Here is a 26,352-nt window from a genome sequence, read left to right on the forward strand (position 1 = left end):
AATTTGCCTTCCATCGTGTTTTCTAACCCCGTTAACCCATTCTTCACCCCTTTCATCCCGTTGTCTAACCCCTCAAATTTGTTGTCTAAACCCCCAAATTTATTGTCTAAACCCTCGAATTTACTGTCTAAACCCTCAAATTTGGCTTCTAGCCCCCCGATTTTGCCATTGAGCCCCCCGATTTGGCTTCCCATATCATTCCTCAATTCCCCTATTTGATTTTCTAATCCCCCAAATTTACTGTCCAACTTCCCAATTTGGGTGCTGGTACCCCACGCTTCGTCCCTAATTGCCCCCATTTGATTGCCCATATCATTCCTCAAATTGTTTAACCCATCTTCCATCTGGCCACCCATTTCTCTTCGCTCTCGGGTGGATTTATCACTTTGGGCATCCATTTTTGCCATCATTTGAATCATAAAGACTCGCATGTACTCTGGCATCTCGGGCTCGGCTGCCGCAACCGCGTGCGAAGCGCCGCCATTTTGTGCCTCTACAACCACGTGCGCGAGGACGCCATCTTGTGCACCTGATACCCCCGCTACCACATCACCATTGCTCTCCTCCTCCATTTCCTCCCTGTGGTCCTGGGTTACCCCTAACCCCTCTAATTCCCCCACCGGCATCCGATCGCCTTGACCATCCATGGCACGATTTTAAATTTAGGATATTATAAAATAAAATTTTGGGCCACTCGTAATTTGAGTGCGCTAAGCGCTTCAGGTCCGAATCTCGCTCCTGACACCAAATGTTGCGGATCTCTACGTCGGCCTTCTTCCCCTTAAGAAGGGGGGATTAGTCCCCTTGTTCGTGACTGACCGACGTGAGTCCTGACGCTGCACCGCTCCCTCCGGAGAGGGAGGAGCGCAACCCCGTTCGCGACCGCGGACAGATGGTAATTGCCGAGCAGTTTAGCAACCGCGGCACGAACTATTAACAAGCACTGAGCCGATCCTTAACGTTGGCCAAATCGTGCCACAGGTATTCAATGAGGGAAAAGACAAGGACGAAACGGATGTAAAGGAAAGAAGAACAAAGGTAGGAAATACAAATATTATTTATTACTAAATGTACACAATTAAAGAAACCAAGGAGAAGGAAGGATAATAAAATAAATACAGAAGGATGGAAGAACCAGAAGGACATAGTGCAAATATTAGCTTACCTACTGCAGTCTTACTTAAACCCAGGGACGAGACAAAAGACAGACTACAAGCACACTTACACGGGGGATGATGACAGGAATGGCAGGAGGTGGATGGCTGGAGGGAGAGGAAGGTTCAGCTGGAACCGGAGCACGGTCGGGCCGGGAGTGAGTAGCCGCCACCCTTTCTCGATCGGCGCATTCAGCAGCCGCCGTTCCTCCGCGGCCACGGTCGAAACTGCCGTCAAAGCCCCGAAGCTGTGGTCGTTCAAAGCTGTGATGGTTCCAAAGCTGCGTGGTTGATTCAAAGCTGCGTGGTGGAGTCAAAGCTCATCTCTCTTGTGGGGGGCGTTGCGTGACGGGCTCACTCTCTGACGCATCTCTCTCCTAATCCTTCCCCACACACTTTTATAAGGCGCGTCGCGATCAAGCCGCGCCACGCCCGTGATGGTGTCTCACCAGCCCTGATTGGCTGGTGGGGGCTCGCTGGGCTCCACCTTCTCATGACGAGTGGAGGGCAACGCCCTTCTTCCCCGAGACGGAGCACATGGCCAATGGCGGCAAATGCTGAAAACCACCCGATGCAGTTGGCAACGGAGGCTTTGGGAATGGGGGCTTTGGGAATGGAAGGGAGCTACCTTATGTCATAATTATATATATATATACATATATATATATATATATTGTTACGGAAACGGAGAGGGCTTCCCTCGTTGCCCTGCGGAGATCAACCCGCTGTTCCTTCTACTAACCACTCTCCGTTCCTGGTCGTCCCAACGCTCTCTCCCGCACGCAGCGCCGCCAGGGTATTCGGGCCAGAAAGTCGGAATGGGCCTTCCCGGGACCTGAGTGCAACGCTCGGTCGTGAGACAGGGAAGAGACGGCCGTTCGAGCTACGGTTTTAGGTTACCTAGCGGGTTTAGTAACCCGTAGTTCGAACCATTAACAAGCTACACCCGATTATAACGTTGGCCAAATCGCGCTATGCTAAATCAATGATAGAAAGGACACGACGACTGGGAAAGATGAAACGACGCAAGGGGGTACAGTTCTCAAGACCTCCGGAGGAGGGTGTAATTACAGTGGTGGAGAAAAGGGGTAGATTACAAGGCAGAGTGAGGTAAAGGACACAGAAGAGATGGGCACTTAAATACCGGCTTATTTTTAAAATCCCAGACAGACCACGGACAAACGGACAAGGTAGACTCACACAGGGGTTGATGGCAGGAATGGACAGGTAGATCGAGGGCACAAGGTGCACCTTGGCTCGGGGACAGGATAAAGCACAGTCCAAAGATGCAGGGAGGTCTCACAGCGCTCGGAGGGTACGTCTTTCTTGCTTCAAGCTCAGCGCGCATCTGACGTCACCTCTCTCTCTACTGCACATGCTCAACGGGGAGTGACACACCCTCGGCTGGTTGGTTCCGCCCCAACTGGGGCCGGTCCGCCGCTTCCATTGGGTGCGGGGGTTACCGGGCTCCGCCCTTGACGAGGAGCCGACAGGGAGCCACGTTCTGCCCCTGTTTGGTAACCCCGTCGAGCACATGTCCAATGGCGGCTCGTTGGGAAGGCCTGGTGTCCTCCCACCACTCCTACCAACCAAGCCGGAGTGAGGACGCGCACTCCCTGCGCTCGTTGTTGTTGTTGTTGTTGTTGCTGCTGAAGAGAACTGTGAGGAAGAGCTGCGGGGAGGTATTGGGAGGTCCTAAACTTCCTAACGGTGCCATACAATCACATTCTGGTGCAACGAAGGGTCAGAATTAATGGAAACGAATCCTTAACTGACATAGACTAAGAATAACTAGCAAGATGTCCTATAGTTGTCTACATGAGATGCGGTGGACCTGGATGCGACATTTAATGGGGGAAATAGGGGGAGGTCGGGTCTACAGAGTGTTGTTTACAGAAAATGGGACTAGGGAATGGGGGATTGGGGAGAGTTGGGAAGTATTGAGGAAATAGGGGAATATTTACAAGCAGATATGGATGGATGCAAATCCCATATCCACAACAATATATATATATACTGTATGTATGTATATGTGTATATGTATATATATATATATATATATATATATATATATATATATATATATATATATATATATATAGTAACGAATTTGGAAAGTGTAAAGAATGTGAGAACTGGTTTGCTGTGTTTTAACTGGCCCTCGTAGAGTAAATAAGATCGAAAGACGTCCCCCTAGTTAATTCCATGAACCTACAGACAGGCCACGATATATCTTTTTAAATAGCTTATTTCCTTATTCTATATAGGCTAAATATGTGTTTCCCACGAGATTGACTCTGCATTGCATCAAACGAAATAAGCGTAGGCCCCTCCGATGATCCATGGCAGCTCAAGTGCCAGGGATTCCCCCACTTGAGCTTTGACAGCAACCGTTTATTGCAGTACTGAACTGCTGTGCAACGTGACGGCGCATTACCTGCAGCTGCTGACCGGTTTTCGACATTTGCGGCCATTACGAACAAGGGGAGTGGCTAGAGAAGATGGGTCGCCCCCCTCGTCATAGGGGGGAGGAGTAAGTCGGCCCCGCTCATCCAACCCAGAACAAGGGGTTTGGCTAAGAGAGGGCGGAGCGGGAACCCCCGACAAAGTGCGCGAAGGTTCGGTGAGAAACCAATATAAACCGCCGCGGGACGCACTCCGTCCTCTTGCTCTGACCCCGTCCTCTTGCTCTGACCCCGTCCTCTTGCTCTGACCCCGTCCTCTTGCTCTTACCCCGTCCTCTTGCTTGCTGTCGCTCGTTGTTGCTGGGGAGATGGAAGACGCCTGAACGAGCAGGTGTGACCGAGCCTGCGAGCCATCGTGCGACCAGCTGCGCTGCAGCTAAGGGGACGCAGGCCACGAAAAGGGCGCGCCAGGCAGCAATCCATGCTGGACCCTCCATTGCCTCCCAAAACAACCATCCATCCTCAAGCCATACCTGCCTGCAATTTTCCCCGTGTAAGTGTGAACGTCGTCTGTCTTGAATGTTGTACTGGGGTTTATAAGTAAACTGCATAGATAAGCTAACGATTCACTGTGTGACTGCTCCTTCCATCCATTGCTTGTAAATAACTTGATCGCTCCTTCTTTTTGCTTGTGTGTATAATAAATCCTGTTATTCCTCCGTACTCTGTCTTCTTCTCTCTTCCTTCTCTTTCGGTCGCTTTAGAGGTTTCCAAATTGAATACCTGTGGCGCGATTTGGTCAACGTTTGGGGGAGTCGGGCCAATCGGGCATCCTGTAACGGTCGCGGTTGACCATCCGCTCGGCGCAAAGTAACATCTTGTCCGCGACCCGTAACAATATATATATGTATATATATATATATATATATATATATATATATATATATATATATATATCTTTATATTGTAACGATTTTGAGAAGTGTAACGGGTTTTGAGAAGTGTAACGGGTTTTGAGGAGTGTAACAATTTTGGAGGAAGGGTAACGGATGTGAAGAGTATGGTTTTGGTATGGTAACATCCTGGTAATGTAAATAATGGTCGCAGCCGTCCTCCTAATTAATTTCATAGAACATACACGCAGGTCACGATATATCTTTTAAATAGTGTATTTCCTTATTCCATGTAGGCTAAGTATGTGTTTTCCACTAGATTGACTTTGCATTGTATCAAACAAAATAAGCGTAGGCCCTTCCAATTTCCCCAAAACCTCCCTTCCAATTGTCTTCCGCATTTTGGCTGGTTTTCTTCAAACCACCATTGGCCACGAGGTAAGGTTGGGGAAGAAAGGCGTGTCTCCACCTCGTCGTAAGAGGGAAGGAGTGAACCAGCCCTAACAGCCAATCAACACCGCGGTGAGTGACCCGGTAGGCGTGCCCTCGGAGCCGGCGGCTTAATTCCGCCGGAGGTGATAAAAGCGACTGCAGGGGACTGCTTTAAGAGTCCAGATGAGAGATGAGCAGAGAGGCCTTGAGAGATACGCTGGGGGATGACCTGGAAGAGGAGCGCAATCCACCGCAAACACCACCTGCCTGCAATATCCCCTGTCCTTTGGAGAGACGCGCTGAACGGAGGGAGACGGCTCCACCCCAGGAAGAGGAGCAGGTGTGCCGAGCCAGCGCGTGACGGCCGTGGATACGCGACGGAGGTTTTCCCGCCAAAACCGCGAGGGGTTGAAAGCTGCTGCGCCTCCGACCTTGCCTTCCTCCCAAGCAATCAACCTCGAGCCATTACCTGCCTGCAATATCCACCGTGTGAGTGTGAACGTCCTGTCCTACTCGTTTGTCTTGGGGATTAAGTAAATGAAATAGAATAAGTTAACAATGCACTGTGTGACTGCTCTTTTCCATCTATTGCTGTAAATAATATTGGTCGCTCTAAAATATTGCTTGTGTGTGTATAATAAATCTGTTCTTCCTCCAAACTCTGTCTTTCTTCTCTCTTCTTCTCTTTCGGTCGCTTTAGAGGTTTCCCAATTGAATATCTGTAGCGCGATTAGTCAACGTTCGGTTGGAATCGGGTTCTAATCGGGGAGTAACTGTTCGGACGCGGTTAAATACACCACCGCTCGGTAAAATAACATCCAAAAACCGTGTCCGTAACAATTGGTAGTCAGGAGATGGGATTCGGACCTGGGACTAAATTTGTTAGGCCCAAATTTTGGAACACCAATTGTGTTATTACCGTAACAATTGGTGTCGAGGAGTCGGATTCGGACCCGGGACTAAATTTGTTAGGCCCAAATTTTAAAAAAAATTTTTGGTCAAAATTACGAGCTGCCGAAATTGTGTTGTTTTATAAAACCCGAATTTTGAGATCGCGCCATGGACAATCAAGGCGATCGGATGTCGGTGGGAGAGATAGAGGGGTTAGAATCGACCCAGGACTTAGAAAAAAAAATGGTGGAGGAGAGTAAAGAAGGTGTGGTTGAGGGTGTATCAGGTGCACAAAATGGCGGCCTCGCGCACGTGGTTGAGGGGGTAGCTGCGGCCGCACCCTTTGTACTACCAACGGTGGTCCAAATGCAAGCCTTCATGGCGCAATTCGCCGAGATGCTGAGAATAAACGGGGAGAAATTGAGTAATAAAATGGAAGCAATAAACAACAGAATGGGTGACCGCATGCAAAAATGTGGGGAGACCATGGATCGCATGGTGGGCGAAAGGGTCCCAGGGGTGCACGAGGAGGTAACGCGAGTCGAAAAGCGCTGGTTGAGCGAAGCGGAGGAAAGCACGGGTACAATGACGGGGGTAGAAATCGCGACCCGGGGCTTGGAAAAGCCGGCGACCGATGAGGTAGAGGGAATTTTATTAAAGCCAACGGTCGTCGAGGTGAGTACAGAAAAAGCGGAAGTGGGCATTGAAATTGAAGAGATGACGGAGGTAGCCCGGGAATTGCAGGGAGAAATGGATAATGTACAAAGTCTGTGTTCAAATCATGATGAGATGCTCACTAACCAAATAAAAAGTTTGCAGGTGGCAAAGGAGGTGCGGAGACAAGGTACGGAGGTGAGTGGCAATGTATATGATGTGAGGAAAGATTCAGTCGGCTTGGGGATTGGTTTGGATCCGGGTGTTCGTGAAAGGCCGTTGGTAAAGTGTGTGACAGGTCAGGTGTGCGAAAAAAGAGGTGTGCGAGAATGTCCGACCATGGGGTGTGTGAGGAAAAAGTGCACGCCGAGGAGTGAGTGTGCCGTCAGGAGTGAGCCGGTCGAAGCGCGTGTGCGAGGGGGTACATGGAAGCGCGGTGTGGTGAGTGTTACGGAGGAAGTAACGAGAGAGTGTACACCTGTGGTGAGTGTTACGGAGGAAGTAACGAGAGAGTGTACACCTGTGGTGAGTGTTACAGAGGATGTAACGAGAAAGTGTACGTCTGTGGTGAGTGTTACGGAGGAAGTAACGAGAGAGTGTACACCTGTGGTGAGTGTTACAGAGGATGTAACGAGAAAGTGTACGTCTGTGGTGAGTGTTACGGAGGAAGTAACGAGAGAGTGTACACCTGTGGTGAGTGTTACGGAGGAAGTAACGAGAGAGTGTACACCTGTGGTGAGTGTTACAGAGGATGTAACGAGAAAGTGTACGTCTGTGGTGAGTGTTACGGAGGAAGTAACGAGAGAGTGTACACCTGTGGTGAGTGTTACAGAGGGTGTAACGGGAGAGTGTGCGCAAGAGGTGTGGTGTGTAACAGAGAGAGCGTTGGTGGAATGTACGGACGGCGTTGGAACGCCAGGTTTTGTGAGGGTGAAAGGGGTAGCGTATGCTTGTAAGCATGCAAGTGAAGCATCGATGGTAACCGGTTTAGTGGTTAGAGCGACGGATAGCCGATGCGAGCACTCGGTGCGAGGGGTGCTTGGTTGGGTGCGAGGCCCGGCGTCGATCGAAGCTGCGTCGTTTCTCTTCGAAGCGTCGTTGCCGATTCGGGCTTGGCCCCGCCCCGCACGGTCGAGTCCGGGCTTTGTCGGGCGAGGCGACCGGTCCGGTTCGAGGGCGAGTGGGAGGAAGCGGAACGGTGCCCCCTCGTGGGGACGGGGTTCCGACCAGGGGAGATGGAGCCATCGGGCCCGGGACCGCAAGGTGCCGCGCCGAGATGGTGCGTGGAATCTCGGTCCAACCAAACCACCTCCCTTGAACCGAAAGCCGGACGGATTCAACCTGCAGGCGACCAAACCACCCGAATTCATTGCTCGGCTTTACGAACCGAGTTTAATGATGTCACGGCGCACCGAGAGGATCTAATAAGTAGACGGATGATGAGGATAGTGTTTCGGCCCCAAAATTAGAGAAAAACAAAATTTGATGATTGGCAAAGGATTGGCAGTAATGATTGGCAGATGATGGGCAGTGATTGGCCAAATTTTTGATTTGTTGAAATTTGATGTGCAAAATTGGTAGTGAGCGATGGGCCCGGTGGGTAAGGCTGGCATCCCTGCCACCCTTCCCAGGTGGGGGCAAATGCGCAATAGTTTATGGGGTGGCTATGACAACCGAGCCAGGGAGGGCTTGGATAATTGTAGGGATCTAGCGAAGATGACATTAGGTAACGTTAAGGTTAGTTAGTGACTGATACCTGTAGTGGGGACGCAGGTAGATTAGTATGGATGATAATGACGTGGGAGCGCAATAGTTTAAAGGGACGACTGGGAAGCGCAAGTTTCAGAGGGGAGGAGTTAGCTGAGATGATGCCGTGTGTGGGAGTGATTGAACAGGTGTGATTGCACAGGTGTGCAACTGAACAGGTGGATGGAGCAGTGTATGAGTGAGTGATGGTGATTGTGTATTGTGATGACCAAGTGGTCCAGGAAGAAAGGAGGGTGCAGGTGGCACCAGGTGAGATTGCACAGGTGTGCAACGACAGGTGAATGGAGGGCAGGTGTATGGAATAAATGGTATGGAGTATTGGAATGGATGGTCGTGGAGTGAGTATGGTGGAAATTGTGGAGTGGAGTGGATGGTGCGAAGGTGTGAATGGGGGAAGAGTGGACCCCCATCACGGATACCCGGGGCGGGTAGTGTAAGTGTTAGGTAGAGGGTATAGGTAAATTGTAGTTGGATATTGGCATCTGCGGTGCGGGTGACAGAATGGTATGTGGATGGGTGCGTTGGTGTTGTGGAAATGGCTGGGCGTGTAGCCTGTTAGTGTGTGTAGTTGGTTTGGGCACTCCACCACTGTAAGGATGTCGGCCAGGTGAGGCCGCAGGTGGGCTCTGGGAGCCGGTAGTAGTTGTGTGGATGGGGCCCGAGGATCCGGAGGACGGACCCGGGTAGCCCAGTGCCAGAGGGCACCAAGGGGTGACAGAGCCAGGAGAGGGGCTGTCCCCAGTTAGTTAGGTTAGGGTGAGGAGCTAGGTAAGCTCGGGTGGCAACTACAGTGGTGGAGGTGTGCAGGTGGGTAGACCTGTTGGGAGAGGTACATGTCGCAGCCCAGAAATTGTGCTAGAGCACCGGGAGATGAATCGGGGGAGTGAGACCCCAAAATTGAGGAGCACCACAGTTTGGCCAATGGGAATTGGTTATTAGAACCCATAGTGTAAGTTAGCCAATGGATTGGCAGGGAAAGACCCCGGGTAGTGTAAAGTGTGTTAAAGTCATTTAGAGGATAGTTAGGATGAAGGATCTCCTCACACCATCTGCATCCACTCACCTGAGGTGACAGGTACTCCACACCATGCCATGTTTTGATTATTTTTTATGATGCAAATGTTTGGATTGTGAGACGCATCATGACGTGGGTGTGACATTGTGCTTTGATGTTCCATCTCTGCCTCCTTATGAGGATTGATGATGAATTTGGTGATGGCAAATTTTGAAGTAGAGGGATTGTGGTGACGAATTTGGTATAAGGGAAATATGGGGAAGACGTGACAGTAGTGACGAATTTGTAAATGGGTAGATTTTGTAAATATGGGGTAAGAGCAAGGGTAGTGTAGGTGACAGGGGGGTGACGTACGGTAGGGACGAGCTTTCTCACTTCGCCCTCCGTACGCATTTCACCTTGCATTGCCTTGTTTGACGTGTACCCTTGTGACCTTACCCCTCGCTCAATTGTCTTTCTCTTGTCTCCCACATGACCTGTGCGCCATTGGGTGCCGAGGGGAGCGTGCGTGAGGTGGCCATTGTGCGCCCGAGATTCCCAGAACCAGCACGCATTGCGTTGATGTACCACTTTATGGACCGCTGTTCGGCGGCCAAGTACCACTTGATGGACCCCAGGTTCTGGGGCAGAGCACCTCTGTTGGAGACCGGCCATAGTGGCCAGGGAATCTTGCTTGCGGACCTCGGTAAGGTGGCACCTATGCCAAACAGGTGGACCACCCTTAGTTGGCCCCTGGGGCCCTAAATAATAATAAAAAACGAACACAAGTTGTGCTTTTTATTATGTCCAAATAGGCCGCATGAAGCCAGAAGACGTCAGGAAGAACATCGGCCCAGCAGACAAGGAGAAGACCACCACCAGTTGTTATGTTGTGTTTATTATGAACCATGGTGACTGCGCACCGAGTGGTGCTTTGTGGTGCTTTTGGGTGCTTTTGGGTGCTTTGGTGGTATTGGTACTGGTGCATCGATGCAATGCGTGCTGTCTCCTCCCTCCCAACAGGAATTTCTTTCTCTTGTTCCCTAAAAAGAAAAGAAAAAAACACACAGGTCCTGGGTTGCGTTGTAAATAAGAAATCACGTCATTGTAAATAATGCTCCCCACCGTGAATGTATAGTTTCAGAATAATTCCGTAATTCGGTTAGCTGTGGGCTTGAGTCTGTTAGACAGGATGCAATGCAATAGGGGGACATACTTATTTGTGTTTTAAAATTGTCACACTCAGGGTCAGGTTAATTGTAGAGGGAATTACACCTACATGTCACACTCAGTTAAGTCTAGTAGGCCCGAGGACGTGCCTGAAGAAAGGAGGGTGCAGTGTAACGATTTTGAGAAGTGTAACGGGTTTTGAGAAGTGTAACGGGTTTTGAGGAGTGTAACAATTTTGGAGGAAGGGTAACGGATGTGAAGAGTATGGTTTTGGTATGGTAACATCCTGGTAATGTAAATAATGGTCGCAGCCGTCCTCCTAATTAATTTCATAGAACATACACGCAGGTCACGATATATCTTTTAAATAGTGTATTTCCTTATTCCATGTAGGCTAAGTATGTGTTTTCCACTAGATTGACTTTGCATTGTATCAAACAAAATAAGCGTAGGCCCTTCCAATTTCCCCAAAACCTCCCTTCCAATTGTCTTCCGCATTTTGGCTGGTTTTCTTCAAACCACCATTGGCCACGAGGTAAGGTTGGGGAAGAAAGGCGTGTCTCCACCTCGTCGTAAGAGGGAAGGAGTGAACCAGCCCTAACAGCCAATCAACACCGCGGTGAGTGACCCGGTAGGCGTGCCCTCGGAGCCGGCGGCTTAATTCCGCCGGAGGTGATAAAAGCGACTGCAGGGGACTGCTTTAAGAGTCCAGATGAGAGATGAGCAGAGAGGCCTTGAGAGATACGCTGGGGGATGACCTGGAAGAGGAGCGCAATCCACCGCAAACACCACCTGCCTGCAATATCCCCTGTCCTTTGGAGAGACGCGCTGAACGGAGGGAGACGGCTCCACCCCAGGAAGAGGAGCAGGTGTGCCGAGCCAGCGCGTGACGGCCGTGGATACGCGACGGAGGTTTTCCCGCCAAAACCGCGAGGGGTTGAAAGCTGCTGCGCCTCCGACCTTGCCTTCCTCCCAAGCAATCAACCTCGAGCCATTACCTGCCTGCAATATCCACCGTGTGTGAGTGTGAACGTCCTGTCCTACTCGTTTGTCTTGGGGATTAAGTAAATGAAATAGAATAAGTTAACAATGCACTGTGTGACTGCTCTTTTCCATCTATTGCTGTAAATAATATTGGTCGCTCTAAAATATTGCTTGTGTGTGTATAATAAATCTGTTCTTCCTCCAAACTCTGTCTTTCTTCTCTCTTCTTCTCTTTCGGTCGCTTTAGAGGTTTCCCAATTGAATATCTGTAGCGCGATTAGTCAACGTTCGGTTGGAATCGGTTCTAATCGGGGAGTAACTGTTCGGACGCGGTTAAATACACCACCGCTCGGTAAAATAACATCCAAAAACCGTGTCCGTAACAATATATATATATATATATATATATATATATATATATATATACATACATATATATATATATATATATATATATATATATATATATATATATATATATATATATATACACATATATATATATATATAATATATATATATATATATATATATATATATATATATATATATATATATATATATACATATATATATATATATATATATATATATATATATATATATATATATATATATATATATATATATATAATATATATATATATATATACATATATATATATATATATATATATACATATATATATATATATATATATATATATAATATATATATATATATATTGTTGCGGATGTGGGATTTGCATCCATCCATATCCGCTTGTAAATATTCCCCTATTTCCTCAATACTTCCCAACTCTCCCCAATCCCCCATTCCCTAGTCCCATTTTCTGTAAACAACACTCTGTAGACCCGACCTCCCCCTATTTCCCCCATTAAATGTCGCATCCAGGTCCACCGCATCTCATGTAGACAACTATAGGACATCTTGCTAGTTATTCTTCGTCTATGTCAGGTAAGGATTCGTTTCCATTAATTCTGACCCTTCGTTGCACCAGAATGTGATTGTATGGCACCGTTAGGAAGTTTAGGACCTCCCAATACCTCCCCGCAGCTCTTCCTCACAGTTCTCTTCAGCAGCAACAACAACAACAACGAGCGCAGGGAGTGCGCGTCCTCACTCCGGCTTGGTTGGTAGGAGTGGTGGGAGGGCACCAGGCCTTCCCAACGAGCCGCCATCGGACATGTGCTCGACGGGGTTACCCAACAGGGGCGGAACGTGGCTCCCTGTCGGCTCCTCGTCAAGGGCGGAGCCCGGTAACCCCCGCACCCAATGGAAGCGGCGGACTGGCCCCAGTTGGGGCGGAACCAACCAGCCAAGGGCGTGTCACTCCCCGTTGAGCATGCGCAGTGAGAGAGAGGTGACGTCAGATGCGCGCTGAGCTTGGAGCAAGCAAGACGTACCCTCCGAGCGCTGTGAGACCTCCCTGCATCTTTGGACCGTGCTTTATCCTGTCCCCGAGCCAAGGTGCACCTTGTGCCATCGACCTACCTGTCCATTCCTGCCATCAATCCCTGTGTGAGTCTGCCTTGTCCGTTTGTCCGTGGTCTGTCTGGGGATAAATAAGCCTGTATTTAAGTGCCCATCTCTTCTGTGTCTTTACCTCACTCTGCCTTGTAATCTACCCCTTTTCTCCACCACTGTAATTACACCCTCCTCCGGAGGTCTTGAGAACTGTACCCCTTTGCGTCGTTTCATCTTTCCCAGTCGTCGTGTCCTTTCCATCATTGATTTAGCATAGCGCGATTTGGCCAACATTAGAATCGGGTGTAGTTTGTTAATGGTTCGAACTACGGGTTACTAAACCCGCTCGGTAACCTAAAACCGTAGCTCGAACGGCCGTCTCTTCCCTGTCTCACGACCGAGCGTTGCACTCAGGTCATCGGGAAGGCCATTCCGACTTTCTGGCCCGAATACCCTGGCGGCGCTGCGGGCGGGAGGGAGCGTTGGGACGACCAGGAACGGAGAGTGGTTAATAGAAGGAACGGCGGGTTAATCTCCGCAGGGCAACGAGGGAAGCCCTCTCTGGTTCCGTAACAATATATATTGTTGCGGATCCGGGGGTCGGCGCTCCCCTTACCAAGGGGAGGGGGGGGGTTAATCCCCTTGTCTTTTACACTGGCCGATCCCCCAGTCCTGGAAATTACACGCTCCTTTGCGGGGTGAGATTGGCCAGGGTGATTGGTCAATGGGTTCCCAAATACCTTTGCCAATCCCTCCGCAAAGCAGGGATATAATTCCCTGCTCGGACCTGGACAAGATGGAGTTTGCCGAGCGGTTAGCAGTCTGAAATCCGAGCCGTTAACAAAAAGACTAATCCCGATTCTGAGCGGTTTTGATCGTGCCACCGGTACTCAATTGAGGAAATCACGAAAGCGATCGGATGAGAGGAAACCAGAGTAGGAAGAACAAATATGATTTATTAATTACACTAAAAGAGGAAACGAAAGGAAAAGCATGTACAAGTAGAGGAAGGAAAAGGACACAGGGCAAGCTTACACACTCTTAATTAACACGCCCTGGACAACACAAACTGACTTACACGAAAAGGTGGTGGTGGGAAGGAAGAGAAGGTTCATGCAGATGCAGATTACAGACGTGGTGGTGGATGTTATTTACCGAGCGGTTTGGTATGACCACGTCTGCACAAGTTACCCGATTATACCCGAACGTTGACTAATCGCGCTACGCTAGGTCAATGAAGGAAAAGACACACGGCTGGGATTAAAATGACACGACACCAGGTATACGGTTCTCAAGACCTCCGGAGGAGGTTATATTCGTTCGGAAGGTTAGATTACAACTTACAAGAGGGACAGCAAAGGAAGATAGGCACTTAGACACAATCTTATATTAACCCCAACAGACGACAGATAAACGGGACAAAAGGCTGACTCACACGGGGATTGATGGCTAGGAAAGGCAGGATCGATGGCTCCAGGTGCACCTGGGCTCAGGGACAGAATCGGCTCGGTCCGGTCCAGAGATGCAGCATGCAGGGAGGTCGCAGCGCTCGGAGGTAGTGACTTGCTCTTCTTTAAGCTGGGGGCGCATCTGACGTCACGTCCGGTGAGTCGCTTCGTATATCCGGCGGGGAGTGACACGCCCTCGGCTCGTTAGCTCCGCCCCAGATGGAATCGGCTCGTTGCTTCTCATTGGGTGTGTGCGGGGGGGTTACCGGCTCCGCCCCTTGACGAGGGGCTGACAGGGAGCCCCTTCGTGGTAACCCCGTGGAGCGCATAGTCATGGCGGCGAACCGAGCCGGTGTGAGGACGCACACTCCCCCCGCGCGCCGTTGTTGTAGTTGTTGTTGTAGCTGGAGTTGTTGTTGTTGCTGTAGTTGTTGTTGTTGTTGTAGTTGTTGTTGTTGTTGTTGTTGTTTGGGGAAGAAGATGGGAGTAGGTAAGGGAAGGTCCTAAACTCACTACTGGTGCCATATAATCACATTCTGGTGCAACGAAGAGTCAGAATTAATGGAAAGGAGTCCTTAACTGACATAGACTAAGAATAACTAGCAAGATGTCCGAAAGTTGTCTACGTGAGATGCGGTGGACCTGGGCACGACATTTAATGGGGGAAAAAGGGGAAGGTCGGCTCTACTGATTGTTGTTTACAGACAATGGGACTAGGGAATGGGGGATTGGGGATAGTTGGGGGGTATTGGGGAAATAGGGGAATATTTACAAGCGGATATGGAGGCCAAATTCCATATTCGCAACATTGCACCCTTCTCTACCCTCGGGGCGTCCCGACCCGATAAATTTTTACCTACTTTAGTGTGGCACGCAATGTAGTTCCCTCTACTATTAACTCTACCCTGAGTGCGACAGTTTTACAGATATTCACAAATGAGTAAATATGTCCCCCTGCGACGTTGCACCCTTCTCCTCACAGAAACACACCCACAGGCTAACCGAATCCGGAAAGAATCCTCAAACTAAACATACAGCCGGTAGGGAGCATTATTTACACAAGACTACGCTGATATTTACACTACGATCCAGGACCTGTTTTTGGAGGAACACATGCAGATGTTATGCATAGAGAGAGCACGCATGCCAGCATCGATACACCAACCCACGAGTGCTCTGTGGCCTACGGCCTTTAATAATGTGCAGAGCACCCTTTCCCAGCACGAAAAGCACCACCCCATCATGTACAGTCAGCACCATCCGGTGCACCAATAAAGTGTCTATAAATCATTGTGTGGTGTCGCAGCCGGCCGATGTTCTGCCGCTGGTCTTGCCTTCGTGTGGTGCACTTGGCCTTCTTACTTCTTTCAAAAATAAAGAAAGGCGCCAACCGCGTCCATTTCTCTATTGTGGCCGTCAGGGGGCCAACTGTTAGTGGTTCACCTGTATGGCATAGGTGCCACGTTGACCCATAGGTCCATCCACGGGTGGTGCTTGGCCGCAAAAGAACTGCGGTCCATTGTGGGTGGCCACAAACATTGCGGTCCATATGGTGTATCGATCCAGGCAGCAAACAGCGAAAGTGCAGGCCCACAACTGCGAAGCCAGCACCTCTCTCTCCTCTCTCTCTACCCCAAAGCCAGATCCTCGGAGGTGGGAGACAAAAGAAGCAGACAAGTGAGTAAGGTGGTAAGGGCGCAAAAGTGCACGCAATACAAGATGATGCACACTGGGGGCACATGGGAACCAGGTGAGACAGGTACGTTCCTATCGTACGCCCCCCCCCCCCCCCACCAGGTAACCTACATGGCCCCTCCCTTACCCCTTACTGTATCCACAAAACACAACACTACCCATAAACATCTATTTTACCAATCAACAAACGTCCCTACTGTCTTCCCCGTTCCTCCCATAAACCAAATTCCTCTTCTCTCCCTCCTAACCAATCAAATTTGCCATTTTCAACTCTCATCAAAATTTGCCATCTCCAACTGAACATCACAATTTGCCATTACCAATTCATCATCAGTCCCTCCTAAGGAGGGAGAGATGGAATCACCCCAATGTCTCATCCACGTCGTGATGCGTCTCACCAATCCACACAGCAATTCTCAGTTCCTGCACACAGAACAAAGAAAACACAGGTGTGGAGTCATCATCACCACAGGTAAGTGGCTGCGTATGGTGCGACAGGTTCATCAATCCTAACTATTTCCTAAATGACTTTAACAACTTTACACTACCCGGGGTCTTTCTCCGGCCAAACCATTGGCCCTCTTACACTATGGGTTCTAAAAAACCAATTCCCATTGGCCAAACTGTGGTGCTTTTCAATTTGGGGTCTCACTCCCCCGATGCATCTCCCGGTGCCCTCGCACAATTTCTGGGCTGTGGCGTGTACCTCTCCCAGCGGGTCTACCCACCTGCACACCTCCACCACTGCAGTTGCCTCCGAGCTTACCTGCTCCTTACCCTAACCTAACTACCTGGGGAAGGCCCTCTCGCACTCTCCCCACTCGGTGCCCTCTCTGGCACTGGGCTACCCGGGTCCGTCCTCCGGATCCTCGGGCCCCATCCACAACTCTACCGGCTCCCAGAGCCCACCTGCGGCCTCACCTGGCCGACATCCTCACAGTGGTGGAGTGCCCAACCAACTACACACACTAACAGGCTACACGCCCAGCCATTTCCACAACACTAATGCACCCATTCACAATACCATTCTGTCACCCGCACCACAGATGCCAATATCCAACCACAATTTACCTATACCCTCTACCTAACACTTACACTACCCGCCCCGGGTACTCGTGAAAGGGGTCCACTCTTCCCCCATCCACACCTTCGCACCATGCACACCACTCCGTACCACTTACTCCAACTCTCTCCACACACCTGTACTTGCACACCTGTGCTCTCACACCTGGTGCCACCTGCACCCTTCTCTCCCCAAGCGCATTCGCGCTGATCCACAACACTCACTATTCACACACTGCTCCACACACCTGTCCAGTTGCACACCTGTGCAATCACACCTGTTCAATTCTCACACACACGGCATCATCTCAGCTAACTACTCCCTTCTGAAACTTGCGCTTCCCAGTCGTCCCTTTAAACTATTGCGCTCCCTCGTCATTATCATCCACACTAATCTACCTGCGTCCCCACTACAGGTATCAGTCACTAACTAAACTTAACGTTACCTAATGTCAATCTCTTCTAGATCCCTACAATATAACCTAACCCACCCGGGCTAGTTTTCACTGCCATACACCCCATAATCTAGTGCTCCTTTGCCCCCACATGGGAAGGGTGGCAGGGATGCCAGCCTTACCCACCGGGCCCATCGCTCACTACCAATTTTGCACATCAAATTTCAACAAATTAAAAATTTGCCAATCACTACCCATCATCTGCCAATCACTACTGCCAATCCCTTGCCAATCATCAAATTTTGTTTTTCTCTAATTTTGGGTCCAAAACACTAACCTCATCACCCAGTCTACTCACTAATGCCTCTCGGTGCGCCAATTCCTGTCCAAAGCCCGGCTTCGTAAAGCCAAGCCATGAATGCGGGTTGTTCTGTGCCAGCGGCTGGATGCGTCCGGCACTCGGTGCAGGGACGGGGGCTTACCCGGGCCGAGATCCCACGCACCATCTCGGCGTGGAGCCATCCAATGTCCCGATCTCGACCTGCCGGACTGCCTCAACAAAAAGTGGTCGCCATGACGACCCTTTCTATCGGGCTGCCCGCTCCGCCTAGTGGAGCACGGACGCGGCCGTTCAAAGCGAGGCCCGGCACGCACCGAGGGCCCGCTTCGGCTAAAAGTCGACCTAACCTCTAACCTGGTTACCGTCGATGCTTCACCTGGGTTCTTACACGCATACGCTACCCCTTTCGTGCTCCTACATCCAGCCGTCTCCATGCTCCTCGTACCTTTCCTTACACACCCAGGTACTCTCATTCCACTCACAGCCTTGGTCACACACCTGACCACCGAACACCTTGGCACACATTCGTCACTCGCACACCTCACCAATACACCTCTTCGCACCCCCTCCTCGGTCACCTCCTCTGTGACAATCACAGGTGTGCTCTCATTCGCACACCCAACCACGTGCCTCACCACCAACTCCAGCGTGCATTCCCTCTCACGCTCTACCATTCCAGGTGTGCATCCTTCCATCCCAGGTGTACATCCTCGCTCACCTGTCACAACTAACTCACGCTCCATGTCACTCTCACTACTTTCACCTCCATTCCTGACAGCGCACTCACCCTTACTCTTGACAGCGCACTCTTTCCTCATGCACCTGTCCGTCACACACCTTTCTCGCGCACACTCTCCCGTTACACCCTCTGTAACACTCACCACAGGTGGACACTCTTCCTTACTTCTGACAGCGCACTCTTTCCTCATGCACCTGTCCGTCACACACCTTTCTCGCGCACACTCTCCCGTCACACCCTCCGTAACACTCACCACACCACGCTTCCATGTGCTCCCTCGCACACGTGCTACGACCGACTCACTCTCGCCAGCACCCTCACTCCTTGGCACACACTTTTTCCTCACACACCCCAGAGTCGGACTTTCTTGCACACCTCCTCTTTCGCACACCAGACCTGTCGCACACTTCACCAATGGCCTCTCACGAACACCCGGGTCCATCTCGACCCCCAAGCTCCTTAAATCCCCTGGCGCATCATACGCACGACCATATTGGTCACCACTTACACCGGGTCCTCTTCCTCTTCGCTTCTCCTCCATCACCTGCGAATCCCTCATCCGGTTAATGAGCACATCATCACGATCCAAACACAGACTTTGGACCAATTCTTTTATCTCCTCTTTTATTTCTTTCTTATCCCCTCTCCGTCGCTTCTTAATTTCGCTCATCCCTTCTTCCACTTCTTCTAGTTTCTGCTTCACCTCTTTCATTCCCCGGTACGTCTCCTCAAGCTCATCCTCTAAGGCTACCTTGACCGTTTCCAGGTGCGTCCTCACCTGCCGGTCCTTCGTCTCCATTACCTCTATCACCTCGTCCAACCTCGTTGTCAGTCCCTCACGTACCATCTGACATTCCCTCTTTGTCGCTATCAAGTCGTTTTTTATGTCGTTTTGTGTCGCTTTTAAACCTCCTAATACCGCAGTGTTCCTTTGAACCTGCTCCACTAACTCCGTTTGTCCCACCGTCAGCTGCTCCACCTCCTGCGTCAGGTCCTCTATGCCCCCTTGTAACTTTACAGTCCCCTTTCTCACCTCCTTCTCCATGTGCTCCTTACAGTGCCTCACCTCCTCGCGCACTCCTCCGACCTCCTCACTCACCCCTCTTCTGATCCCCTCTCCCATCACTTGCATCTCCTGCCCAGATGCCACCCTCATCTGCTCCATTTCCTCCCTGTGAGCATCCAGTTTGGTTTCTACCCCCATTCTGACCCCCTCTATCTGCTGCCCCATTTGGTTAACTTCCCTTTCCGCTTGGTCCCTCATGTCCCTCAATTTGCCTTCCATGGTGTTTTCTAACCCCTCTAACCCTTTTTGCATCCCTTCCATTTGATTCTCTTGAGCGGCCATTCTGTTTTCTACCCCCATTAACCCATTTCTCACCTCTTTTATCCCGTTGTCTAACCCCTCAAAATTATTGTCTAACTTCCCAAATTTCTTGTCTAACTCCTTAAAATTATTGTCTAACCCCTCAAAATTATTGTCTAACTTCCCAAATTTCTTGTCTAACTCCTTAAAATTATTGTCTAACCCCTCACCGGTACCCCTCGCTTCGTCCCTCATTACCCCCATTTGGTTTCCCATTACTCCTAATTGCTCACTCTGAGCATCCATCCGGTTTCCCAACCGCTCACTATCAGCCCTCATTCCCACCATTTGTTCCATAAGGGCCCTCATTTGCAGGAGGAAAAGGTTCGAATCCACCAGGGGCGCTGCCACGGTCGCGGGCGCGGTGACCAGCGAGGCGCCATTTTGTGCGTCTGCTACCCTCGCTGCTTCGCTCTCCTCGCGTCCCTCAATTTGGTCCTGGACCGACCCTGCCTCACTCTCCCCTACCGGACCCCAGCTGTCTTGGTCTGCCATAGCGCGACTTTCAAAATTCGGGTTTTTATTTTCGTAAAACAAATTCAAATTTCGCCGTTATAATTTCGCGCGGGAAACGCGCTCCGAATCGATTCTATTACAAATTTGGGCCTAATAAATTTAGTCCCGGGTTCGAATTCCACTCCTCGACACCAATTGTTACAGACGTGGTGGTGGATGTTATTTACCGAGCGGTTTGGTATGACCACGTCTGCACAAGTTACCCGATTATACCCGAACGTTGACTAATCGCGCTACGCTAGGTCAATGAAGGAAAAGACACACGGCTGGGATTAAAATGACACGACACCAGGTATACGGTTCTCAAGACCTCCGGAGGAGGTTATATTCGTTCGGAAGGTTAGATTACAACTTACAAGAGGGACAGCAAAGGAAGATAGGCACTTAGACACAATCTTATATTAACCCCAACAGACGACAGATAAACGGGACAAAAGGCTGACTCACACGGGGATTGATGGCTAGGAAAGGCAGGATCGATGGCTCCAGGTGCACCTGGGCTCAGGGACAGAATCGGCTCGGTCCGGTCCAGAGATGCAGCATGCAGGGAGGTCGCAGCGCTCGGAGGTAGTGACTTGCTCTTCTTCAAGCTGGGGTCGCATCTGACGTCACGTCCGGTGAGTCGCTTCGTATATCCGGCGTGGAGTGACACGCCCTCGGCTCGTTAGCTCCGCCCCAGATGGAATCGGCTCGTTGCTTCTCATTGGGTGCGTGCGGGGGGGTTACCGGCTCCGCCCCTTGACGAGGGGCTGACAGGGAGCCCCTTCGTGGTAACCCCGTGGAGCGCATGGTCATGGCGGCGAACCGAGCCGGTGTGAGGACGCACACTCCCCCCGCGCGCCGTTGTTGTAGTTGTTGTTGTAGCTGGAGTTGTTGTTGTTGCTGTAGTTGTTGTTGTTGTTGTAGTTGTTGTTGTTGTTGTTGTTTGGGGAAGAAGATGGGAGTAGGTAAGGGAAGGTCCTAAACTCACTACTGGTGCCATATAATCACATTCTGGTGCAACGAAGAGTCAGAATTAATGGAAAGGAGTCCTTAACTGACATAGACTAAGAATAACTAGCAAGATGTCCGAAAGTTGTCTACGTGAGATGCGGTGGACCTGGGCACGACATTTAATGGGGGAAAAAGGGGAAGGTCGGCTCTACTGATTGTTGTTTACAGACAATGGGACTAGGGAATGGGGGATTGGGGATAGTTGGGGGGTATTGGGGAAACAGGGGAATATTTACAAGCGGATATGGAGGCCAAATTCCATATTCGCAACAATATATATATATATAAATATATATATATATATATATATATATATATATATATATATATATATATATATATACATATATATATATATATATATATATATACATATATATATATATATATATATATATATATATATATATATATATATATATATATATATATATATATATTGTTGCGGATGTGGGATTTGCATCCATCCATATCCGCTTGTAAATATTCCCCTATTTCCTCAATACTTCCCAACTCTCCCCAATCCCCCATTCCCTAGTCCCATTTTCTGTAAACAACACTCTGTAGACCCGACCTCCCCCTATTTCCCCCATTAAATGTCGCATCCAGGTCCACCGCATCTCATGTAGACAACTATAGGACATCTTGCTAGTTATTCTTCGTCTATGTCAGGTAAGGATTCGTTTCCATTAATTCTGACCCTTCGTTGCACCAGAATGTGATTGTATGGCACCGTTAGGAAGTTTAGGACCTCCCAATACCTCCCCGCAGCTCTTCCTCACAGTTCTCTTCAGCAGCAACAACAACAACAACGAGCGCAGGGAGTGCGCGTCCTCACTCCGGCTTGGTTGGTAGGAGTGGTGGGAGGGCACCAGGCCTTCCCAACGAGCCGCCATCGGACATGTGCTCGACGGGGTTACCCAACAGGGGCGGAACGTGGCTCCCTGTCGGCTCCTCGTCAAGGGCGGAGCCCGGTAACCCCCGCACCCAATGGAAGCGGCGGACTGGCCCCAGTTGGGGCGGAACCAACCAGCCAAGGGCGTGTCACTCCCCGTTGAGCATGCGCAGTGAGAGAGAGGTGACGTCAGATGCGCGCTGAGCTTGGAGCAAGCAAGACGTACCCTCCGAGCGCTGTGAGACCTCCCTGCATCTTTGGACCGTGCTTTATCCTGTCCCCGAGCCAAGGTGCACCTTGTGCCATCGACCTACCTGTCCATTCCTGCCATCAATCCCTGTGTGAGTCTGCCTTGTCCGTTTGTCCGTGGTCTTTCTGGGGATAAATAAGCCTGTATTTAAGTGCCCATCTCTTCTGTGTCTTTACCTCACTCTGCCTTGTAATCTACCCCTTTTCTCCACCACTGTAATTACACCCTCCTCCGGAGGTCTTGAGAACTGTACCCCTTTGCGTCGTTTCATCTTTCCCAGTCGTCGTGTCCTTTCCATCATTGATTTAGCATAGCGCGATTTGGCCAACGTTAGAATCGGGTGTAGTTTGTTAATGGTTCGAACTACGGGTTACTAAACCCGCTCGGTAACCTAAAACCGTAGCTCGAACGGCCGTCTCTTCCCTGTCTCACGACCGAGCGTTGCACTCAGGTCATCGGGAAGGCCATTCCGACTTTCTGGCCCGAATACCCTGGCGGCGCTGCGGGCGGGAGGGAGCGTTGGGACGACCAGGAACGGAGAGTGGTTAATAGAAGGAACGGCGGGTTAATCTCCGCAGGGCAACGAGGGAAGCCCTCTCTGGTTCCGTAACAATATATATTGTTGCGGATCCGGGGGTCGGCGCTCCCCTTACCAAGGGGAGGGGGGGGGGTTAATCCCCTTGTCTTTTACACTGGCCGATCCCCCAGTCCTGGAAATTACACGCTCCTTTGCGGGGTGAGATTGGCCAGGGTGATTGGTCAATGGGTTCCCAAATACCTTTGCCAATCCCTCCGCAAAGCAGGGATATAATTCCCTGCTCGGACCTGGACAAGATGGAGTTTGCCGAGCGGTTAGCAGTCTGAAATCCGAGCCGTTAACAAAAAGACTAATCCCGATTCTGAGCGGTTTTGATCGTGCCACCGGTACTCAATTGAGGAAATCACGAAAGCGATCGGATGAGAGGAAACCAGAGTAGGAAGAACAAATATGATTTATTAATTACACTAAAAGAGGAAACGAAAGGAAAAGCATGTACAAGTAGAGGAAGTAAAAGGACACAGGGCAAGCTTACACACTCTTAATTAACACGCCCTGGACAACACAAACTGACTTACACGAAAAGGTGGTGGTGGGAAGGAAGAGAAGGTTCATGCAGATGCAGATTACAGACGTGGTGGTGGATGTTATTTACCGAGCGGTTTGGTATGACCACGTCTGCACAAGTTACCCGATTATACCCGAACGTTGACTAATCGCGCTACGCTAGGTCAATGAAGGAAAAGACACACGGCTGGGATTAAAATGACACGACACCAGGTATACGGTTCTCAAGACCTCCGGAGGAGGTTATATTCGTTCGGAAGGTTAGATTACAACTTACAAGAGGGACAGCAAAGGAAGATAGGCACTTAGACACAATCTTATATTAACCCCAACAGACGACAGATAAACGGGACAAAAGGCTGACTCACACGGGGATTGATGGCTAGGAAAGGCAGGATCGATGGCTCCAGGTGCACCTGGGCTCAGGGACAGAATCGGCTCGGTCCGGTCCAGAGATGCAGCATGCAGGGAGGTCGCAGCGCTCGGAGGTAGTGACTTGCTCTTCTTCAAGCTGGGGGCGCATCTGACGTCACGTCCGGTGAGTCGCTTCGTATATCCGGCGGGGAGTGACACGCCCTCGGCTCGTTAGCTCCGCCCCAGATGGAATCGGCTCGTTGCTTCTCATTGGGTGTGTGCGGGGGGGTTACCGGCTCCGCCCCTTGACGAGGGGCTGACAGGGAGCCCCTTCGTGGTAACCCCGTGGAGCGCATAGTCATGGCGGCGAACCGAGCCGGTGTGAGGACGCACACTCCCCCCGCGCGCCGTTGTTGTAGTTGTTGTTGTAGCTGGAGTTGTTGTTGTTGCTGTAGTTGTTGTTGTTGTTGTAGTTGTTTGGGGAAGAAGATGGGAGTAGGTAAGGGAAGGTCCTAAACTCACTACTGGTGCCATATAATCACATTCTGGTGCAACGAAGAGTCAGAATTAATGGAAAGGAGTCCTTAACTGACATAGACTAAGAATAACTAGCAAGATGTCCGAAAGTTGTCTACGTGAGATGCGGTGGACCTGGGCACGACATTTAATGGGGGAAAAAGGGGAAGGTCGGCTCTACTGATTGTTGTTTACAGACAATGGGACTAGGGAATGGGGGATTGGGGATAGTTGGGGGGTATTGGGGAAATAGGGGAATATTTACAAGCGGATATGGAGGCCAAATTCCATATTCGCAACATTGCACCCTTCTCTACCCTCGGGGCGTCCCGACCCGATAAATTTTTACCTACTTTAGTGTGGCACGCAATGTAGTTCCCTCTACTATTAACTCTACCCTGAGTGCGACAGTTTTACAGATATTCACAAATGAGTAAATATGTCCCCCTGCGACGTTGCACCCTTCTCCTCACAGAAACACACCCACAGGCTAACCGAATCCGGAAAGAATCCTCAAACTAAACATACAGCCGGTAGGGAGCATTATTTACACAAGACTACGCTGATATTTACACTACGATCCAGGACCTGTTTTTGGAGGAACACATGCAGATGTTATGCATAGAGAGAGCACGCATGCCAGCATCGATACACCAACCCACGAGTGCTCTGTGGCCTACGGCCTTTAATAATGTGCAGAGCACCCTTTCCCAGCACGAAAAGCACCACCCCATCATGTACAGTCAGCACCATCCGGTGCACCAATAAAGTGTCTATAAATCATTGTGTGGTGTCGCAGCCGGCCGATGTTCTGCCGCTGGTCTTGCCTTCGTGTGGTGCACTTGGCCTTCTTACTTCTTTCAAAAATAAAGAAAGGTGCCAACCGCGTCCATTTCTCTATTGTGGCCGTCAGGGGGCCAACTGTTAGTGGTTCACCTGTATGGCATAGGTGCCACGTTGACCCATAGGTCCATCCACGGGTGGTGCTTGGCCGCAAAAGAACTGCGGTCCATTGTGGGTGGCCACAAACATTGCGGTCCATATGGTGTATCGATCCAGGCAGCAAACAGCGAAAGTGCAGGCCCACAACTGCGAAGCCAGCACCTCTCTCTCCTCTCTCTCTACCCCAAAGCCAGATCCTCGGAGGTGGGAGACAAAAGAAGCAGACAAGTGAGTAAGGTGGTAAGGGCGCAAAAGTGCACGCAATACAAGATGATGCACACTGGGGGCACATGGGAACCAGGTGAGACAGGTACGTTCCTATCGTACGCCCCCCCCCCCCCACCAGGTAACCTACATGGCCCCTCCCTTACCCCTTACTGTATCCACAAAACACAACACTACCCATAAACATCTATTTTACCAATCAACAAACGTCCCTACTGTCTTCCCCGTTCCTCCCATAAACCAAATTCCTCTTCTCTCCCTCCTAACCAATCAAATTTGCCATTTTCAACTCTCATCAAAATTTGCCATCTCCAACTGAACATCACAATTTGCCATTACCAATTCATCATCAGTCCCTCCTAAGGAGGGAGAGATGGAATCACCCCAATGTCTCATCCACGTCGTGATGCGTCTCACCAATCCACACAGCAATTCTCAGTTCCTGCACACAGAACAAAGAAAACACAGGTGTGGAGTCATCATCACCACAGGTAAGTGGCTGCGTATGGTGCGACAGGTTCATCAATCCTAACTATTTCCTAAATGACTTTAACAACTTTACACTACCCGGGGTCTTTCTCCGGCCAAACCATTGGCCCTCTTACACTATGGGTTCTAAAAAACCAATTCCCATTGGCCAAACTGTGGTGCTTTTCAATTTGGGGTCTCACTCCCCCGATGCATCTCCCGGTGCCCTCG

At 50.1% G+C, this 26,352-nt stretch overlaps 1 protein-coding gene across 1 annotated transcript in view; it reads left to right on the plus strand.

Moving 5' to 3' along the window:
• Positions 1-26,352, plus strand: part of SEC63 (SEC63 protein translocation regulator) — a 166,882-nt gene that overhangs the window by 7,789 nt on the left and 132,741 nt on the right. Inside the window, exon 2 of the mRNA XM_078774089.1 lies at positions 3,928-4,112. The gene's annotated coding sequence lies outside the window, so the exon portion shown is untranslated. The remainder of the gene's footprint in view (positions 1-3,927; positions 4,113-26,352) is intronic.

The sequence above is a fragment of the Myxine glutinosa genome, chromosome 3, assembly GCF_964187855.1.
Source record: "Myxine glutinosa chromosome 3, kmMyxGlut1.1, whole genome shotgun sequence".
In the NCBI taxonomy this organism is placed as follows: Eukaryota; Metazoa; Chordata; class Myxini; order Myxiniformes; family Myxinidae; genus Myxine; species Myxine glutinosa.